Genomic DNA, 18,833 nt, shown 5'->3' with positions numbered 1-18,833 from the left:
TATCCTTAGGTCTATGACAGGGCTATTAAACTATATTCTTATAGGGGCCAAATTGTGGTTCCCTTTCAGTCTGTCACTTGGTATAACATACTATGGAGAGTCAACGACAAATCTTATTCACCTGAAGCAAAATGAAATCACGCTCAACGGGTCAATGGATGCCATAATAGCGCAACTTGCATACATTTCCTCAATTCTCAGCTCTTCAACTCGCCTGAAGGAAGAGCGTGTCATGCAACTTTTCAAGCACACGAAGGCTACGAGATTCGGCTCTGACTTAGGTGTCTGTTAGTGAGGAAAGAGTACTCAGTCCCTTAGATGTTGCGAGTTTTGGATCTGACTACTTTCTGCTCTGCTTGTGTAGCTAATGCTTCCTTGCTTGGGAAGGATTTGTGTTTGCTTATGCTCCTGCTCTTTAAGCCATTGCTTGCCTTGCTTGAGGTTAATCAGCCGAGTTTGAGCCACCAACCGTGCCCTAGGGCATGTGTTTTCAGAATGAAAATTAAAGATACTCACAAGTGCTGTCCTGTTTGCCTGCGGTGGAAACACGATCAGGAGGCCTTGGCTTGGAACAGTTAGTGTGACCATTGTCTCCGGCTGGGCTGACTTTGTGAGGAATATTGAGGCGGCTGGCAAAGGGTCTTCTGGTGAGGCATCCTTGGGAATGGGGTTGTCTAAGGCCGGTGGAGAGCAGCAGCGGTGGTCGGAGTTGATAGGGGTGTAATGCCAGCCGAGTGAGTCTCATTCCGGTTTCTCTGCCAGTGTTCAGAGTCCGGATTCCAGGGATAAAATACTATTGTATTGGGGTAATAATGATCATATATGCATATTATACAGTATATACCTCATATGCGACTCATAATAAGACTAAGCAAATAATCAAATAAACATTTTAATAGGCTAAGATCAAGGAATGTTCACAAGGATTGAATATCAAAGTATTATTCAATAACTGCAAAATGAACGGATTCACATACAAGGCCTAAAGCATTATTCTAGGCATATACTGTAGATCCTAAGGTTAACTTACAAGACAATGCATGAACAAAGAGATGCCTACTAAGCCAGAGGCCTAGAAAATGAGAATCACACCTCCTTCCTCCAGTGGACAGGATACAGGATAAGAGAGAGAATAACAGACCTCATTTCCATTTATACCATCTGAAGGTGTAACTTTCTCAACCCAAAACCAACAACCATTGAACAATCAAATGATACCAAGTTCACAGAGTAACCTGACCACCAAGGCCCAATCTCCACAGGGTGTCACAGCATCTAAAGGCATGTGTTAGGGATGAAACCAATGTAAACCCCTTTGCACAGAGTAATTTAGAGTTCAGCCTTTACAGATAAAAGTGACCACAGATATCATACATACATATAGATAGCTTCAGAGTCCTCTTTAGGGGACAACTTTCAGATAGAATAATACTATAATATCCATGTTCAGTATCTATCACACATTCAGTAGCCAGTCCTCTGGATACTGCAACAGAGAAATACATTTTGGCCCCTCAGGGGGAAGGGCTGACCAGTCCTTGGGAATTGTCCTTTGTGCTTTCTTTGTGTTGCTGGACCATTTGCCATTCAACTCCAGGTGACAGAGAGCACATAAATTAAAGCCGAGCCTACTCTATCCCTGGTTGGCTTTGGAGGGTTTTCAGTGTGAATTGGATGACATCAGTCCAGGACAGTCTGAAGCCACAGCTTTGGATTCGGGGAGGGGGAGAGTGAACCGTTGGTTGCTAATGTGCCTTTGTTGGAGCAATGTCGTAGGGCGGCAGATCACTTGGGTTGGATTGCAGATTTCGCAGATGAGCTAAAGGTCACCTGGGATTTAAGTTTCAAGTTTTAATATCACGTGCACAAGTACAGTGAAATGCCCTTTTTGCAAGCTCCAACCCCAATAATGCAATCAATATCAATGTAGCTCTAAAAATAACATGTGGTAGTAAAAAAAATAAGAAGAACACGAGAAAGTAAGAAACTACAGTATATACAGGGTCAGTTCCAATACCATATTCACAATGTCTTGGGATACTGGTGTGATAGAGGTGGACATGTACAGGGGTAAGGTGACCTGGCATCAGGATATACAGTTGAAGTCAGAAGTTTACATACACTTAGGTTGGAGTCATTGAGGTTAAAGGCACTGTCAACTTAGTGTATGCAAACGTCTGACCCATTGGAATTGTGATACAGTGAATTATAAGTGAAATGATCTGTAAACAATTGTTGGAAAAATGACTTGTATCATGCACAAAGTAGATGTCCTAACCGACTTGCCAAAACTATAGTTTATTAACAAGAAATTCGTGGAGTGGTTGAAAAACAAGATTTAAATAGATTGGAAAATTCCAGAAAATGGAGTCACGGCTTTAGAGCTAATTGACATCATTTGAGTCAATTGGAGGTGTACCTGTGGATGTATTTCAAGGCCTACCTTCAAACTCAGTGCCTCTTTGCTTGACATCATGGGTAAATCAAAAGAAATCAGCCAAGACCTCAGAAAAAAATGGTAGACCTCCACAAGTCTGGTTCATCCTTGGGAGCAATTTCCAAACGCCTGAAGGTACCACGTTCATCTGTATAAACAATAGTACACAAGTATAAACCCCATGGGACCACACAGCCATCATACCACTCAGGAAGGAGACACACTCTGTCTCCTAGAGATGAACGTACTTTGGTGCGAAAAGTGCAAATCAATCCCAGAACAACAGCAAAGGACCTTGTGAAACAGCAAGGGTGGTTCGTCACTCCAGTGCCTTGCCGTTCACCTTTGCACCCCTGGGACAAACTACACTCAATCATAGGACCTACTGAAGAGATTAGTTTTCAGTAAAGACTTAAAGGTTGAGACCAAGTCTGCCACTGTCACATGGATTGGCAGATCATTCCATAAAATGTTTGTTTAGGAGAAAGCCCTGCCCCCAGCTGTTTGCTTAGAAATTCTAGGAACAAGGAGGCCTGCATCTTGTGACCATATCGTACGTGTTGGTATGTACGGCAGAACCAATTGGCGAGATAGGTAGGAGCAAGTCCATGTAGTGCTTTGTAGGTTAGCAGAAAAACCTTGAAGTCAGCCCTAGTCTCAACAGAGAGCAAGTGTAGGGAGGCCAGCACTGGGGTAATATGATACAATTTTGAGGTTCTAGTCAAGATTCTAGCAGCCGTATTTAGCATTAACTGAAGTTTATTTAGTGCTTTATCTGGGTAGCCGGAGAGTAGAGCATTGTAGTAATCTAGTCTTGAAGTGACAAAGCCATGGATTTTCTGCATCAAATATTCCAAGCATTTTCTGAATATTGCAATGTTAAGAAGATGAAAAAAGGCTACTCTTGAAATATATTTGATATGTTCGTTGAATGGAAGAGATCAGGGTACAGAGTAACGCCGAGGTCCTTCACAGTTTGATTTGTCAATGTTTCAAGGAATACAGGATAATGTGTTTCCATTGATCCGAGGTCCTGGCAGTTCTGTGCAGACTCAGGACCACTGAGATTTGGAGAAATAGCCATATTCAAGGAGGAATCCATCATTTGTTTTCTAATGATCATGATATTTTTGTCAAAGAAGTTAATGAATTCATCACTACTGAAGTGAAGGCCAACCTCACTTGGGGAATGCTGCTTTTTAGTTAGATTTGCGACAGAGTCAAAAATAAATGTTGCAAAAATAAATCAGGTTGTAAAAATAGGCTCATCGGGGAGCAGTGAGGTCTTTTTGAAACTGCAAGGTACTGTATTTCCAACCTAGTCAGATGACTTCCAATTTGGTAGAGCACCCTTTCCATTCCAATTTTAACACATTTATTTCCATGAGGATCGGACCCTTTTTTTCAATTTTCACCTAAAATGAAATACCTAAATCAAACTGCCTGTAGCTCAAGATCCGAAGCAAGGATATGCATATTCTTGATACAATTTGAAAGGAAACACTGAAAACACTGTTTGTGGAAATGTGAAATTAATGTAGGAGAATATAGCACATTAGGTCTGGTAAAAGATAATACAAGCAAAAAACATGCATTTTCAAAAAAATGAATTGTTCCATCATCTTTGAAATGCAAGAGAAGGGCCATAATATAATATTGCAGTTTAGGCGCAATTTCAATTTTGGACACTTGCTGGCAGCAGTGTGTGAGCAAAATTTCAGATTGATCCAGTAAAGCACTGCAATACAACACAGTATTTTGTATGAAGTCTGCCCAAATGTGCCGAATTGGTCAATTGATACATTTTCAAGTACATAACTACAGAGAGCATACAAAAAATGATATGGTAATACAACATTTTTGTTTACACACTCCCAAGAATGTCAAACATGATGGATCAGTAGCTTATACACTAACTTTCACACATCTAGATAGCCGGGTGGGGTGGGTGTGGAGCTAGAGACAGCAGGGGTTCAAACTGTAGAACCCAGTTCCTACTTTTGAATATAAAACTATGCTACATTTTATCTCTGGGACCCTCAGGATGGCAAATCAGAGCAAGATTACTGAATGTAAGTACATGATTTACCTTCAGAGATGAATGTCTCAAACCAGTTGCAGTGATAAAAGTGTTTTGTTGTTGTGCACTCTCCTCAAACCATAGCATGGTATATTGAACCTTTTATAGCTACTGTAAATTGGACATTGCTGATATATTAATAGGAATTAAAGCTTTCTCTCCATATAAGACATGTCTATGTCCTAGAAAGTTTTCTGTTACTTACGACATCATTCTAGTCACATTAGCGCAAGTTAGCATCAACCATCCTAGTATAGGGACAACGATCCCGTAGAGGTTAAAAATCTATTTTGGATTGACCAATGCAGATATTTTTAAAAACATGTAACTTAAAAACTTCATATCATGAAATTTCCACTTTAAATCTTTCATACATCAGAGCAATCTTGAGGGAATCCTATTTGAGTCAGAAAAAGATATTCATATGATAAGTAAGCTATACAAAACCTTGCAGAGAGCCTATCCAACTGACATTCTCTTAGAAAAATTATTACTATTGGAACCAAGACTTAAAAATAACTGATATTGGCACAAGATGAAGGGAATGTTGGAACATAACTAATGAAATTACAGTTAATGAAAATGTATGCTTAATCCAGTATAAACTAATGTATAGAATGTATTATACAAGAAACAAAATTCACAAATTCTACAGGACAACATAAGAGCCAGGAAGTGTAAAACTAACAATGACTCAATAACCCATGCCTTCTGGGAATGTTATAAAGTTCAAATGTTATTGGGTGGAGTTCGAAAGTTGGCTGTAAGAACTATTACAATGTAAATGTGTTTTAATCCGTCTGTATATTTCAAGACATGGTTTATGAGGGTGCAGTGAGATACCCAATGGGTTGGATGATACTTTTCTCGTCAATCATCGTGAAGAAACGTATACTTAAAACCTGAAATCAACCAATCCACTGTTGTTAACCCAATGGAAAGGTAAAATTATTTACTATTTAAATGTTGAAAGTGCGTGGGGGACAGAGAGAAACAAAATGGTGCAGTTTGAGGCAATGTGGCAAATCAAATCAAATCAAATCAAATTTGATTTGTCACATACACATGGTTAGCAGATGTTAATGCGAGTGTAGCGAAATGCTTGTGCTTCTAGTTCCGACAATGCAGTAATAACAAACAAGTAATCTAACTAACAATTCAAAAAAAAACTACTGTCTTATACACAGTGTAAGGGGATAAAGAATATGTACATAAGGATATATGAATGAGTGATGGTACAGAGCAGCATAGGCAAGATACAGTAGATGATATTGAGTACAGTATATACATATGAGATGAGTATGTAAACCAAGTGGCATAGTTAAAGTGGCTAGTGATATATGTATTACATAAGGATGCAGTCGATGATATAGAGTACAGTATCTACGTATGCATATGAGATGAATAATGTAGGGTAAGTAACATTATATAAGGTAGCATTGTTTAAAGTGGCTAGTGATATATTTACATCATTTCCCATCAATTCCCATTATTAAAGTGGCTGGAGTAGAGTCAGTGTCATTGACAGTGTGTTGGCAGTAGCCACTCAATGTTAGTGGTGGCTGTTTAACAGTCTGATGGCCTTGAGATAGAAGCTGTTTTTCAGTCTCTCGGTCCCAGCTTTGATGCACCTGTACTGACCTCGCCTTCTGGATGACAGCGGGGTGAACAGGCAGTGGCTCGGGTGGTTGATGTCCTTGATGATCGTTATGGCCTTCCTGTAGCATCGGGTGGTGTAGGTGTCCTGGAGGGCAGGTAGTTTGCCCCCGGTGATGCGTTGTGCAGACCTCACTACCCTCTGGAGAGCCTTATGGTTGAGGGCGGTGTAGTTGCCATACCAGGCGGTGATACAGCCCGCCAGGATGCTCTCGATTGTGCATCTGTAGAAGTTTGTGAGTGCTTTTGGTGACAAGCCGAATTTCTTCAGCCTCCTGAGGTTGAAGAGGCGCTGCTGCGCCTTCCTCACGATGCTGTCTGTGTGAGTGGACCAATTCAGTTTGTCTGTGATGTGTATGCCGAGGAACTTAAAACTTGCTACCCTCTCCACTACTGTTCCATCGATGTGGATGGGGGGTGTTCCCTCTGCTGTTTCCTGAAGTCCACAATCATCTCCTTAGTTTTGTTGACGTTGAGTGTGAGGTTATTTTCCTGACACCACACTCCGAGGGCCCTCACCTCCTCCCTGTAGGCCGTCTCGTCGTTGTTGGTAATCAAGCCTACCACTGTTGTGTCGTCCGCAAACTTGATGATTGAGTTGGAGGCGTGCGTGGCCACGCAGTCGTGGGTGAACAGGGAGTACAGGAGAGGGCTCAGAACGCACCCTTGTGGGGCCCCAGTGTTGAGGATCAGCGGGGAGGAGATGTTGTTGCCTACCCTCACCACCTGGGGCGGCCCGTCAGGAAGTCCAGTACCCAGTTGCACAGGGCGGGGTCGAGACCCAGGGTCTCGAGCTTGATGACGAGCTTGGAGGGTACTATGGTGTTGAATGCCGAGCTGTAGTCGATGAACAGCATTCTCACATAGGTATTCCTCTTGTCCAGATGGGTTAGGGCAGTGTGCAGTGTGGTTGAGATTGCATCGTCTGTGGACCTATTTGGGCGGTAAGCAAATTGGAGTGGGTCAAGGGTGTCAGGTAGGGTGGAGGTGATATGGTCCTTGACTAGTCTCTCAAAGCACTTCATGATGACAGATGTGAGTGCTACGGGCGGTAGTCGTTTAGCTCAGTTACCTTAGCTTTCTTGGGAACAGGAACAATGGTGGCCCTCTTGAAGCATGTGGGAACAGCAGACTGGTATAGGGATTGGTTGAATATGTCCGTAAACACACCGGCCAGCTGGTCTGCGAATGCTCTGAGGGCGCGGCTGGGGATGCCATCTGGGCCTGCAGCCTTGCGAGGGTTAACACGTTTAAATGTCTTACTCACTTCGGCTGCAGTGAAGGAGAGACCGCATGTTTTCGTTGCAGGCCGTGTCAGTGGCACTGTATTGTCCTCAAAGCGGGCAAAAAGTTATTTAGTCTGCCTGGGAGCAAGACATCCTGGTCCGTGACTGGGCTGGGTTTCTTCCTGTAGTCCGTGATTGACTGTAGACCCTGCCACATGCCTCTTGTGTCTGAGCCGTTGAATTGAGATTCTACTTTGTCTCTGTACTGGCGCTTAGCTTGTTTGATAGCCTTGCGGAGGGAATAGCTGCACTGTTTGTATTCAGTCATGTTACCAGACACCTTGCCCTGATTAAAAGCAGTGGTTCGCGCCTTCAGTTCCACACGAATGCTGCCATCAATCCACGGTTTCTGGTTAGGGAATGTTTTAATCGTTGCTATGGGAACGACATCTTCAACGCACGTTCTAATGAACTCGCACACCGAATCAGCGTATTCGTCAATATTGTTGTCTGACGCAATACGAACCATCTCCCAGTCCACGTGATGGAAGCAGTCTTGGAGTGTGGCGTCAGCTTGGTCGGACCAGCGTTGGACAGACCTCAGCGTGGGAGCTTCTTGTTTTAGTTTCTGTCTGTAGGCAGGGATCAACAAAATGGAGTCGTGGTCAGCTTTTCCGAAAGGTGGCGGGGCAGGGCCTTATATGCGTTGCGGAAGTTAGAGTAACAATGATCCAGGGTCTTTCCACCCCTGGTTGCGCAATCGATATGCTGATAAAATTTAGGGAGTCTTGTTTTCAGATTAGCCTTGTTAAAATCCCCAGCTACAATGAATGCAGCCTCCGGATAAATCGTTTCCAGTTTGCAGAGAGTTAAATAAAGTTTGTTCAGAGCCATCGATGTGTCTGCTTGGGGGGATATATACGGCTGTGATTATAATCGAAGAGAATTCTCTTGGTAGATAATGCGGTCTACATTTGATTGTGAGGAATTCTAAATCAGGTGAACAGAAGGATTTGATTTCCTGTATGTTTCTTTCATCACACCATGTCACGTTGGCCATAAGGCATACGCCCCCGCCCCTCTTCTTACCAGAAAGATGTTCGTTTCTGTCGGCGCGATGCGTGGAGAAACCCGCTGGCTGCACCGCTTCGGATTGCGTCTCTCCAGTTAGCCATGTTTCCGTGAAGCAGAGAACGTTACAGTCTCTGATGTCCCTCTGGAATGCTACCCTTGCTCGGATTTCATCAACCTTGTTGTCAAGAGACTGGACATTGGCAAGAAGAATGCTAGGGAGTGGTGCACGATGTGCCCGTCTCCGGAGTCTGACCAGAAGACCGCTTCGTTTCCCTCTTTTTCTGAGTTGTTTTTTTGGGTCGCTGCATGGGAACCATTCCGTGGCACTGGTTGTAAGGCAGAACACAGGATCCGCGTCGCGAAAAACATATTCTTGGTCGTACTGATGGTGAGTTGACGCTGATCTTATATTCAGTAGTTCTTCTCGGCTGTATGTAATGAAACCTAAGATGACCTGGGGTACTAGTGTAAGAAATAACACGTAAAAAAACAAAAAACTGCATAGTTTCCTAGGAACGCGATGCGAGGCGGCCATCTCTGTCGGCGCCGGAAGTATAAGAGAGAGTGATGCGGACGCTGGAGATGGGCATGTGAGCATATACAGTACCAGTCAAAAGTTTGGACACACCAACTCATTCAAGGGTTTTTCTTTATTTTTACTATTTTCTACATTGTAGAATAATAGTGAAGACATCAAAACTATAAAATAGCACATATGGAATCATGTAGTAACCAAAAAAGTGTTAAACAAATCAAAATATATTTAATATTTAAGATTCTTCAAAGTAGCCATCTTTTGCCTTGATGAGAGCTTTGCACATTCTTGTTATTCTCTCAATTAGCTTCGCCTGAAATGCTTTCCCAACAGTCATGAAGGAGTTCCCACATATGCTGTGCACTTGTTGGCTGCTTTTCTTTCACTCTGCAGTCCAACTCATCCCAAACCATCTCAATTGGGTTGAGGTTGGGTGATTGTGGAGGCAAGGTCATCTGATGCAGCACTTCATCACTCTCCTTATTGATCAAATAGCCCTTACACAGCCTGGAGGTGTGTTGGGTCATTGTCCTGTTGAAAATTCTGCCCAGTCAACGTTTGGCGTTAGATTAATTCATCACTAGGTTTCTCATGAGTCTCAAGCTGCTGGACACTTTAATGCTCAGTGATCAAGTTTCTTGTCTCCACAAGTCGACCTCCCTTTGTCTGCCATGACATATTCGTTTGATCTTAATTGAAACCATTCAGACAGAGTATAGGGGAGATCTCGTTCAATCTACTTTACCAAACTTGGCTCCGCAGTATGCTGGCTATGCCAAAGCAGTGGTCTGTTCCCCTCTGCTCAGCCTGATGAGTCATAGTGGGTCATGAGACTGCCAATGTAGACATGGTTAGAGGGAGAGTCAATTATATTTCAGTTACAGGCCAAAAATGTGAAATGGTTGATTAAACATTGGTGTCTTTCCTTAACTTTATGTTTAATGCTGGAGCATCCACATAACACAGTTCTCTAGAGCACAGAAGTGGAATGAAGTAATGGCTTTGCTCTGAAGTAACTTGCTTCAAAGGCCATTAAGCAATATTGTGCAGAATCAAGGTCAACGTTCTTTTGTGAGTGTCAGCCCATGCTCCAGTTTATGAAGTGGTCAAGGTTAAACTGAGAGTGTGGGAAGATATATTCTGCCCTTGGTAGTCCTGTCTGTGGTTGAGTGGGAAAGAGAGAAAGAAAGATAAAAAGAGAGGAGGAGCAAGCTCTCCGCCACTGTTCTCAGCAGCACTGCACATGCTGAAGCTACAACGTTCGGTGGTGACTCATTCTACTGGCTCTCTATATTTTCACAGGAGCCATAAATGCCGGGACCCTTAATTGGTTTCACATTGAGGAGCCTCACTGTAAATACTCTTAATTTATCTGAGTCACAGTGGAAACTGTCTCTAGATTTCTCTGTTTTTCTCTCTCACCGATCCCCTTGGGGCCAGGCATTCTGTGGCACAACTGAACACTGTCAGTCAGTCGCCATTGTCCTCCTGGACCTCCCCAATGCTGAGCGTTCAAGTCGGCATATCTCTCAGGATTGGTTTCTACCAAGTAAAATAGTTAGATGTGGGGAAGTATTTGAGATCTGAGGCAAAAGATGTGGGCCACTGTACTGTAAATGATATCATTATCCCAAGATGGCATAGCAGTCAGACGTCCTTTGTCATCGTCTTGTCGTGTCCCGTATATATATATATTTACACCTTTCTTCGCATATCTTTTACATATTTTATTTTCCAAAAACTCAACTTCAAAACACTCTCCTGCAACCTGCCTCACCAATTTAAAAAAAACAGTATTATTTACCTCAAATCTGAAATCCACAATAGAAGCTAGCCAGAAGCTAACCAGAAGCTAGCCAGAAGCTAGCCAGAAGCTAACCAGAAGCTAGCCAGTTTACTGGCTAATGTTAGTATTCAGCTAACCACGGTTTGTGGTCATCAGCTATCCTTTAACTCGAAAATCTATCGCCATGTTTTGTACAATGCGACTCAAACCAGAACATATTGGACCTATTTTACTCTCCATATCCCCGGATTTCAACCGCAAGCTCTGGACATTTACACCTGGATCTCGCAGCAAGCTAGCTGCTATCAGTGTGACTATTGGCTTACGTCGATCCCGGAGCAAACATAAATTATTCAGGAACTAGCCAGCTGAAGAGTTCCATCAGCCACTCCTGGGCTACAATCAATCCGGACCCGTTTTACTGCCAATGCGGAGCCCCACCGGGCCTTCACGACTGGATTACTGACGTTATCTGCCCGAGGGAGTTATCCAACTGGCCCCTCGGTCGCGACGTTACCTCAACGCCCATCTGTGGCCCGTAATCGTTAGCTGTCTTATCACTGTAGAGCCTCTAGTCCTGCTCACTATACTTTATCCAACCTTTCAGTTCCACCACCCACACATGCGATGACATCACCTGGTTTCAATTATGTTTCTAGAGACAATATCTCTCTCATCATCACTCAATACCTAGGTTACCTCCAATGTATTCACATCCTACCATACCTTTGTCTGAACATTATATCTTGAAGCTATTTTATCGCCCCCAGAAACCTCCTTTTACTCTCTGTTCCAGACGTTCTAGACGACCAATTCTCATAGTTTTAGCCGTACCATTATCCTACTCCTCTTCGGTTCATCTGGTTATGTAGAGGTGAATCCAGGCCCTGCAGTGCCTAGCTCCACTCCTATTCCCCAGGCGCTCTCTTTTGATGACTTCTGTAACCGTAATAGCCATGGTTTCATGCATGTTAACATTAGAAGCCTCCTCCCTAAGTTTGTTTTATTCACTGATTTAGCACACTCTGCCAATCCGGATGTTTTAGCCATGTCTGAATCCTGGCTTAGGAAGACCACCAAAAATTCTGAAATGTTCATCCCTAACTACAACATTTTCAGACAAGATAGAACGGCCAAAGGGTGCTTTGTTGCAATCTACTGCAAAGACAGCCTGCAGAGTTCTGTCCTACTATTGTCATGTATTGTCATATTATGTCTTGTTCCTGTTCTTTCTCTTCACTCCGTTTCCCTCTGCTGGTCGTATTAGGTTACCTTCTCTTCCTCTCCTTCCCCCAGCTGTTCCTCATCTTCCCTAACTACCTCGTTCACTCTTTTCCCACCTGTTCCCTTTTTTCCCTCTGATTAGGTCTCTATTTCTCTCTCTGTTCCTGCTTCTTTCTTTGTCAGATTCTCGTTTGAGTTTCTCATGCCAGAACCAAACTATCGTCTTGTTTGCTTCACCCTTGTCCCATCCTGTCGGAATCTGCCTGTTCTTCTGATGCTACGTGTTATCAGGTACCTCTCTCCGCTACGACCCGCGCCTACCCAGAGAGACCAGCAGTCTGTCGCCGCAACCCAGCTATTCTCCTCTGCTGCTAAGAAGGGGACTCTTTTGTAAATATCAGAAGGACTTTCTGTTTCATTTGTCGCCCTCTCTGAGGGTTGTCTATTTTGCCATTTTTCTACATCTGAAGAGGATCTATGTCTTCCCTGTGTTTTTACATTAAAGGACTCTGTTTTTGTTAAACCGCTTTTGGGTCCTCACTCAAGTCATAACAGAAGAATCTGACCAAGAATGGACCCAGCGATTTCGGATCCTTTCCACTCAGCCGTCGAGATCCAGGGAGCGATGCTAGGCAGACACGAGCAGGAATTGTCTGTTGCTCGACATGCCGTTGAGACCCTGACCGCCCAAGTCTCCGACCTCACAAGACAGGTTCACCATCTCCGCCTCGATCCACCGGCCACTTCCAGGGCTTCCGAATCTCCGGAGCCCAGAATCAATAACCCGCCGTGTTACTCTGGGGAGGCCACTGAATGCCGCTCGTTCCTCACCCAGTGTGATATTGTGTTTTCTCTCCAGCCTAACACTTACTCCAGGAGCACAGCTCGTATCGCCTACGTCATATCTCTCCTTACTGGATGGGCTCGTGAGTGGGGCATGGCTATCTGGGAGGCGAGGGCTGAGTGTACTAACCAGTATCAGGACTTTAAGGAGGAGATGATACGGGTTTTTGATCGTTCTGTTTTTGAAAAGGAGGCTTCCAGGGTCCTGGCTTCCCTATGTCAAGGTAATCGATCCATAACAGATTACTCTATTGAGTTTCGCACTCTTGCTGCCTCCAGTGACTGGAACGAGCCAGCTTTGCTCGCTCGTTTTCTGGAGGGTCTCCGCGCTGAGGTAAAGGATGAGATTCTCTCCCGGGAGGTTCCCTCCAGCGTGGATTCCTTGATTGAACTCGCTATTCGCATAGAGCGACGGGTTGATCTTCGTCACCGAGCTCGGGGAAAAGAGCTCGCGTTCTCCGTTGCCCCCTCTCCGCATCACTACCATCTTCCTCCGCCGGCTCGGGTGCTGAGCCTATGCAGCTGGGGGTATCCGCATCTCGACTAAGGAGAGGGAACGGAGAATCACCAACCGCCTCTGTCTCTATTGCGGTTCCGCTGGTCATTTTGTCACTTCATGTCCAGTAAAAGCCAGAGCTCATCAGTAAGAGGAGGGCTACTGGTGAGCGCTACTACTCTGGTCTCTCCTTCAAGATCCTGCACTACCTTGTCGGCCCATCTACGCTGGACCGGTTCGTCAGCTTCCTGCAGCGCCTTGATAGACTCTGGGGCGGAGGGCTGCTTTATGGACGAGACCTGGGCTCGGGAACATGACATTCCTCTCAGACAGTTAAAGGAGCCCACGGCCTTGTTCGCTCTGGATGGGAGTCCTCTCCCCGGGATTCAGCGTGAAACGCTACCTTTAACCCTCACTGTCTCTGGTAATCATAGCGAAACCATTTCTTTTTTAATTTTTCGTTCACCTTTTACACCTGTTGTTTTGGGTCATCCCTGGCTAGTTTGTCATAATCCTTCTATTAATTGGTCTAGTAATTCTATCCTCTCCTGGAACGTCTCTTGTCATGTGAAATGTTTAATGTCTGCTATCCCTCCTGTTTCCTCTGTCTCTTCTTCACAGGAGGAGCCTGGTGATTTGACGAGGGTGCCGGAGGAATATCACGATCTGCGCACGGTGTTCAGTCGGTCCAGGGCCACCTCTCTTCCTCCGCACCGGTCGTATGATTGTAGTATTGATCTCCTTCCAGGAACCCCCCCCCCGGGGTAGACTATACTCTCTGTCGGCTCCCGAACGTAAGGCTCTCGAAGATTATTTGTCTGTAGCTCTCGACGCCGGTACCATAGTCCCCTCCTCCTCTCCTGCCGGAGCGGGTTTTTTTTTGTTAAGAAGAAGGACGGGTCCCTGCGCCCCTGCATAGATTATCGAGGGCTGAATGACATAACAGTTAAGAATCGTTATCCGCTTCCTCTTATGTCTTCAGCATTCGAGATCCTGCAGGGAGCCAGGTTTTTCACTAAGTTGGACTTTCGTAACGCTTACCATCTCGTGCGCGTCAGGGAGGGGGACGAGTGGAAAACGGCGTTTAACACTCCGTTAGGGCACTTTGAATACCGGGTTCTTCCTTTCGGCCTTGCAAACGCTCCAGCTGTCTTTCAGGCATTAGTAAATGACGTCCTGAGAGACATGCTGAACATCTTTGTTTTCGTCTACCTTGACGATATCCTGATTTTTTCACCATCACTCCAGATTCATGTTCAGCACGTTCGACGTGTCCTCCAGCGCCTTTTAGAGAATTGTCTTTATGTGAAGGCTGAGAAGTGCACTTTTCATGCCTCCTCCGTCACATTTCTCGGTTCTGTTATTTCCGCTGAAGGCATTAAGATGGATCCCGCTAAGGTCCAAGCTGTCACTGATTGGCCGGTTCCTAAGTCACGCGTCGAGCTGCACGCTTTCTCGGCTTCGCGAATTTCTATCGTCGTTTCATCCGTAATTTCGGTCAGGTGGCAGCTCCCCTCACAGCCCTTACTTCTGTCAAGACGTGCTTTAAGTGGTCCGATTCCGCCCAGGGAGCTTTTGATCTTCTCAAGAATCGCTTTACATCCGCACCTATCCTTGTTACACCTGACGTCTCTAGACAGTTCGTTGTCGAGGTTGACGCGTCAGAGGTGGGCGTGGGAGCCATTCTTTCTCAGCGCTCCCTCTCTGACGACAAGGTCCACCCTTGCGCGTATTTTTCTCATCGCCTGTCGCCGTCGGAACGTAACTATGATGTGGGAAACCGCGAACTGCTCGCCATCCGCTTAGCCCTAGGCGAATGGCGACAGTGGTTGGAGGGGGCGACCGTTCCTTTTGTCGTTTGGACTGACCATAGGAACCTTGAGTACATCCGTTCTGCCAAACGACTTAATGCGCGTCAGGCTCGTTGGGCGCTGTTTTTCCGCTCGTTTCGAGTTCGTAATTTCTTATCGTCCGGGCTCTAAGAACACCAAGCCTGATGCTTTATCTCGTCTCTTCAGTTCTTCAGTAGTCTCCACCGACCCCGAGGGGATTCTCCCTGAGGGGCGTGTTGTCGGGTTGACTGTCTGGGGAATTGAGAGGCAGGTAAAGCAAGCACTCACTCACACTCCGTCGCCGCGCGCTTGTCCTAGGAACCTTCTTTTCGTTCCCGTTCCTACTCGTCTGGCCGTTCTTCAGTGGGCTCACTCTGCCAAGTTAGCCGGCCACCCCGGCGTTCGGGGTACGCTTGCTTCCATTCGCCAGCGGTTTTGGTGGCCCACTCGGGAGCTTGACACGCGTCGTTTTGTGGCAGCTTGTTCGGTCTGCGCGCAGACTAAGTCCGGTAACTCCCCTCCTGCCGGCCGTCTCAGACCGCTTCCCATTCCCTCTCGACCGTGGTCTCACATCGCCTTAGATTTTATCACCGGACTGCCTTCGTCAGCGGGGAAGACTGTTATTCTTACGGTTGTCGATAGGTTCTCTAAGGCGGCTCATTTTATTCCCCTCGCTAAGCTCCCTTCTGCTAAAGAAACGGCACAAATCATCATCGAGAATGTTTTCAGAATTCATGGCCTTCCGTCAGACGTCGTTTCGGACAGGGGTCCGCAATTCACGTCTCAATTTTGGAGGGAGTTTTGCCGTTTGATTGGAGCTTCCGTCAGTCTCTCTTCCGGCTTTCACCCTCAGTCTAACGGTCAAGCAGAATGGGCCAATCAGACTATTGGTCACATCTTACGCAGTCTTTCTTTTCGTAACCCTGCGTCTTGGTCAGAACAGCTTCCCTGGGCAGAATACGCCCACAACTCGCTTCCTTCGTCTGCGACCGGTCTATCTCCTTTTCAGAGTAGCCTCGGGTACCAGCCTCCGCTGTTCTCGTCTCAGCTCGCCGAGTCCTGCGTCCCCTCCGCTCAGGCTTTTGTCCAACGTTGTGAGCGCACCTGGAAGAGGGTCAGGTCTGCACTTTGCCGTTATAGGGCGCAGACTGTGAGAGCCGCTAATAAGCGTAGAACTAAGAGTCCTAGATATTGTCGCGGTCAGAGAGTATGGCTCTCCACTCAAAACCTTCCCCTTAAGACAGCTTCTCGCAAGTTGACCCCGCGGTTCATTGGTCCGTTCCGTATTTCTCAGATCATTAATCCTGTCGCAGTGCGACTTCTTCTCCCGCGATATCTTCGTCGCGTCCACCCGGTCTTCCATGTCTCCTGTGTTAAGCCCGTTCTTCGCGCCCCGCTCGTCTTCCCCCCATCCTTGTCGAGGGCGCACCTATCTACAGGGTCCGTAAGATTTTGGACATGCGTCCTCGGGGCCGTGGTCATCAGTACCTAGTAGATTGGGAGGGGTACGGTCCTGAGGAAAGGAGTTGGGTTCCCTCTCGGGACGTGCTGGACCGTTCGCTGATCGATGATTTCCTCCGTTGCCGCTAGGTTTCCTCCTCGAGTGCGCCAGGAGGCGCTCGGTGAGTGGGGGGTACTGTCATGTATTGTCATATAATGTCTTGTTCCTGTTCTTTCTCTTCACTCCGTTTCCCTCTGCTGGTCGTATTAGGTTACCTTCTCTTCCTCTCCTTCCCCCAGCTGTTCCTCATCTTCCCTAACTACCTCGTTCACTCTTTTCCCACCTGTTCCCTTTTTCCCTCTGATTAGGTCTCTATTTCTCTCTCTGTTCCTGCTTCTTTCTTTGTCAGATTCTCGTTTGAGTTTCTCATGCCAGAACCAAACTATCGTCTTGTTTGCTTCACCCTTGTCCCATCCTGTCGGAATCTGCCTGTTCTTCTGATGCTACGTGTTATCAGGTACCTCTGTCCGCTACGACCCGCGCCTACCCAGAGAGACCAGCAGTCTGTCGCCGCAACCCAGCTATTCTCCTCTGCTGCTAAGAAGGGGACTCTTTTGTAAATATCAGAAGGACTTTCTGTTTCATTTGTCGCCCTCTCTGAGGGTTGTCTATTTTGCCATTTTTCTACATCTGAAGAGGATCTATGTCTTCCCTGTGTTTTTTACATTAAAGGACTCTGTTTTTGTTAAACCGCTTTTGGGTCCTCACTCAAGTCATAACAACTATCCAGGTCTGTACCCAAACAATTTGAACTTCTACTTTTAAAAATCCACCTCTCTAAAAACAAGTCTCTCACCGTTGCTGCCTGCTATAGACCACCCTCTGCTCCCAGCTGTGCTCTGGACACCATATGTGAACTGATTGACCCCTATCTGTCTTCAGAGCTCTTGCTGCTAGGCGACCTAAACTGGAACATGCTTAACACCCCAGCCATCCTACAATCTAAGCTTGATGCCCTCAATCTCACACAAATTATCAATGAACCTACCAGGTACCACCCCAAAGCCGTAAACACGGGCACCCTCATAGATATCATCCTAACCAACTTGCCCTCTAAATACACCTCTGCTGTTTTCAACCAAGATCTCAGCGATCACTGCCTCATTGCCTGCATCCGCAATGGGTCAGCGGTCAAACGACCTCCACTCATCAATGTCAAATGCTCCCTGAAACACTTCAGCGAGCAGGCCTTTCTAATCGACGTGGCCGGGGTATCCTGGAAGGATATTGATCTCATCCCGTCAGTAGAGGATGCCTGTTATTTTTTTATTTAAATGCCTTCCTCACCATCTTAAATAAGCATGCCCCATTCAAGAAATTTAGAACCAGGAACAGATATAGCCCTTCTCTCCAGACCTGACTTCCCTTAACAAACACACACTTCCTATGGCGTTCCTATGGCGTTCTGCATTAGCATCGAATAGCCCCCGTGATATGCAACTTTTCAGGGAAGCTAGAAACCAAAATACACAGGGCAGTTAGAAAAGCCAAGGCTAGCTTTTTCAAGCAGAAATTTGCTTCCTGCAACACAAACTCAAAAAGGTTTTGGGACAGTGTAAAGTCCATGGAGAATAAGAACACCTCCCCCCAGCTGCCCACTGCACTGAAGATAGGGAACACTGTCACCACCGATAAATCCACTATAATTGAGAATTTCAATAAGCATTTTTCTACGGCTGGCCATGCTTTCCACCTGGCTACCCCTACACCGGTCAACAGCTCTGCACCCCCCACAGCAACTCGCCCAAGCCTTCCCCATTTCTCCTTCTCCCAAATCCAGTCAGCTGATGTTCTGAAAGAGCTGCAAAATCTGGACCACCCCTACAAATCAGCCAGGCTAGACAATCTGGACCCTTTCTTTCTAAAATTATTTGCCGAAATTGTTGCCACCCCTATTACTAGCCTGTTCAACCTCTCTTTCGTGTCGTCTGAGATTCCCAAAGACTGGAAAGCAGCTGCGGCCTCTTCAAAGGGGGAGACACTCTTGACCCAAACTGCTACAGACCTATATCTATCCTACCCTGCCTTTCTAAGGTCTTCGAAAGCCAAGTCAACAAACAGATTACCGACCACTGTAATCTGAAGCATTTATTTGGGCTGCAATTTCTGAGGCTGGTAACTATAATTAACTTATCCTCTGCAG

The sequence above is a fragment of the Oncorhynchus tshawytscha genome, linkage group LG03 (genome assembly GCF_018296145.1).
Source record: "Oncorhynchus tshawytscha isolate Ot180627B linkage group LG03, Otsh_v2.0, whole genome shotgun sequence".
Taxonomy (NCBI): Eukaryota; Metazoa; Chordata; class Actinopteri; order Salmoniformes; family Salmonidae; genus Oncorhynchus; species Oncorhynchus tshawytscha.
The sequence above is the reverse complement of the archived record's forward strand: the minus strand, read 5'-3'. Positions refer to the sequence as shown.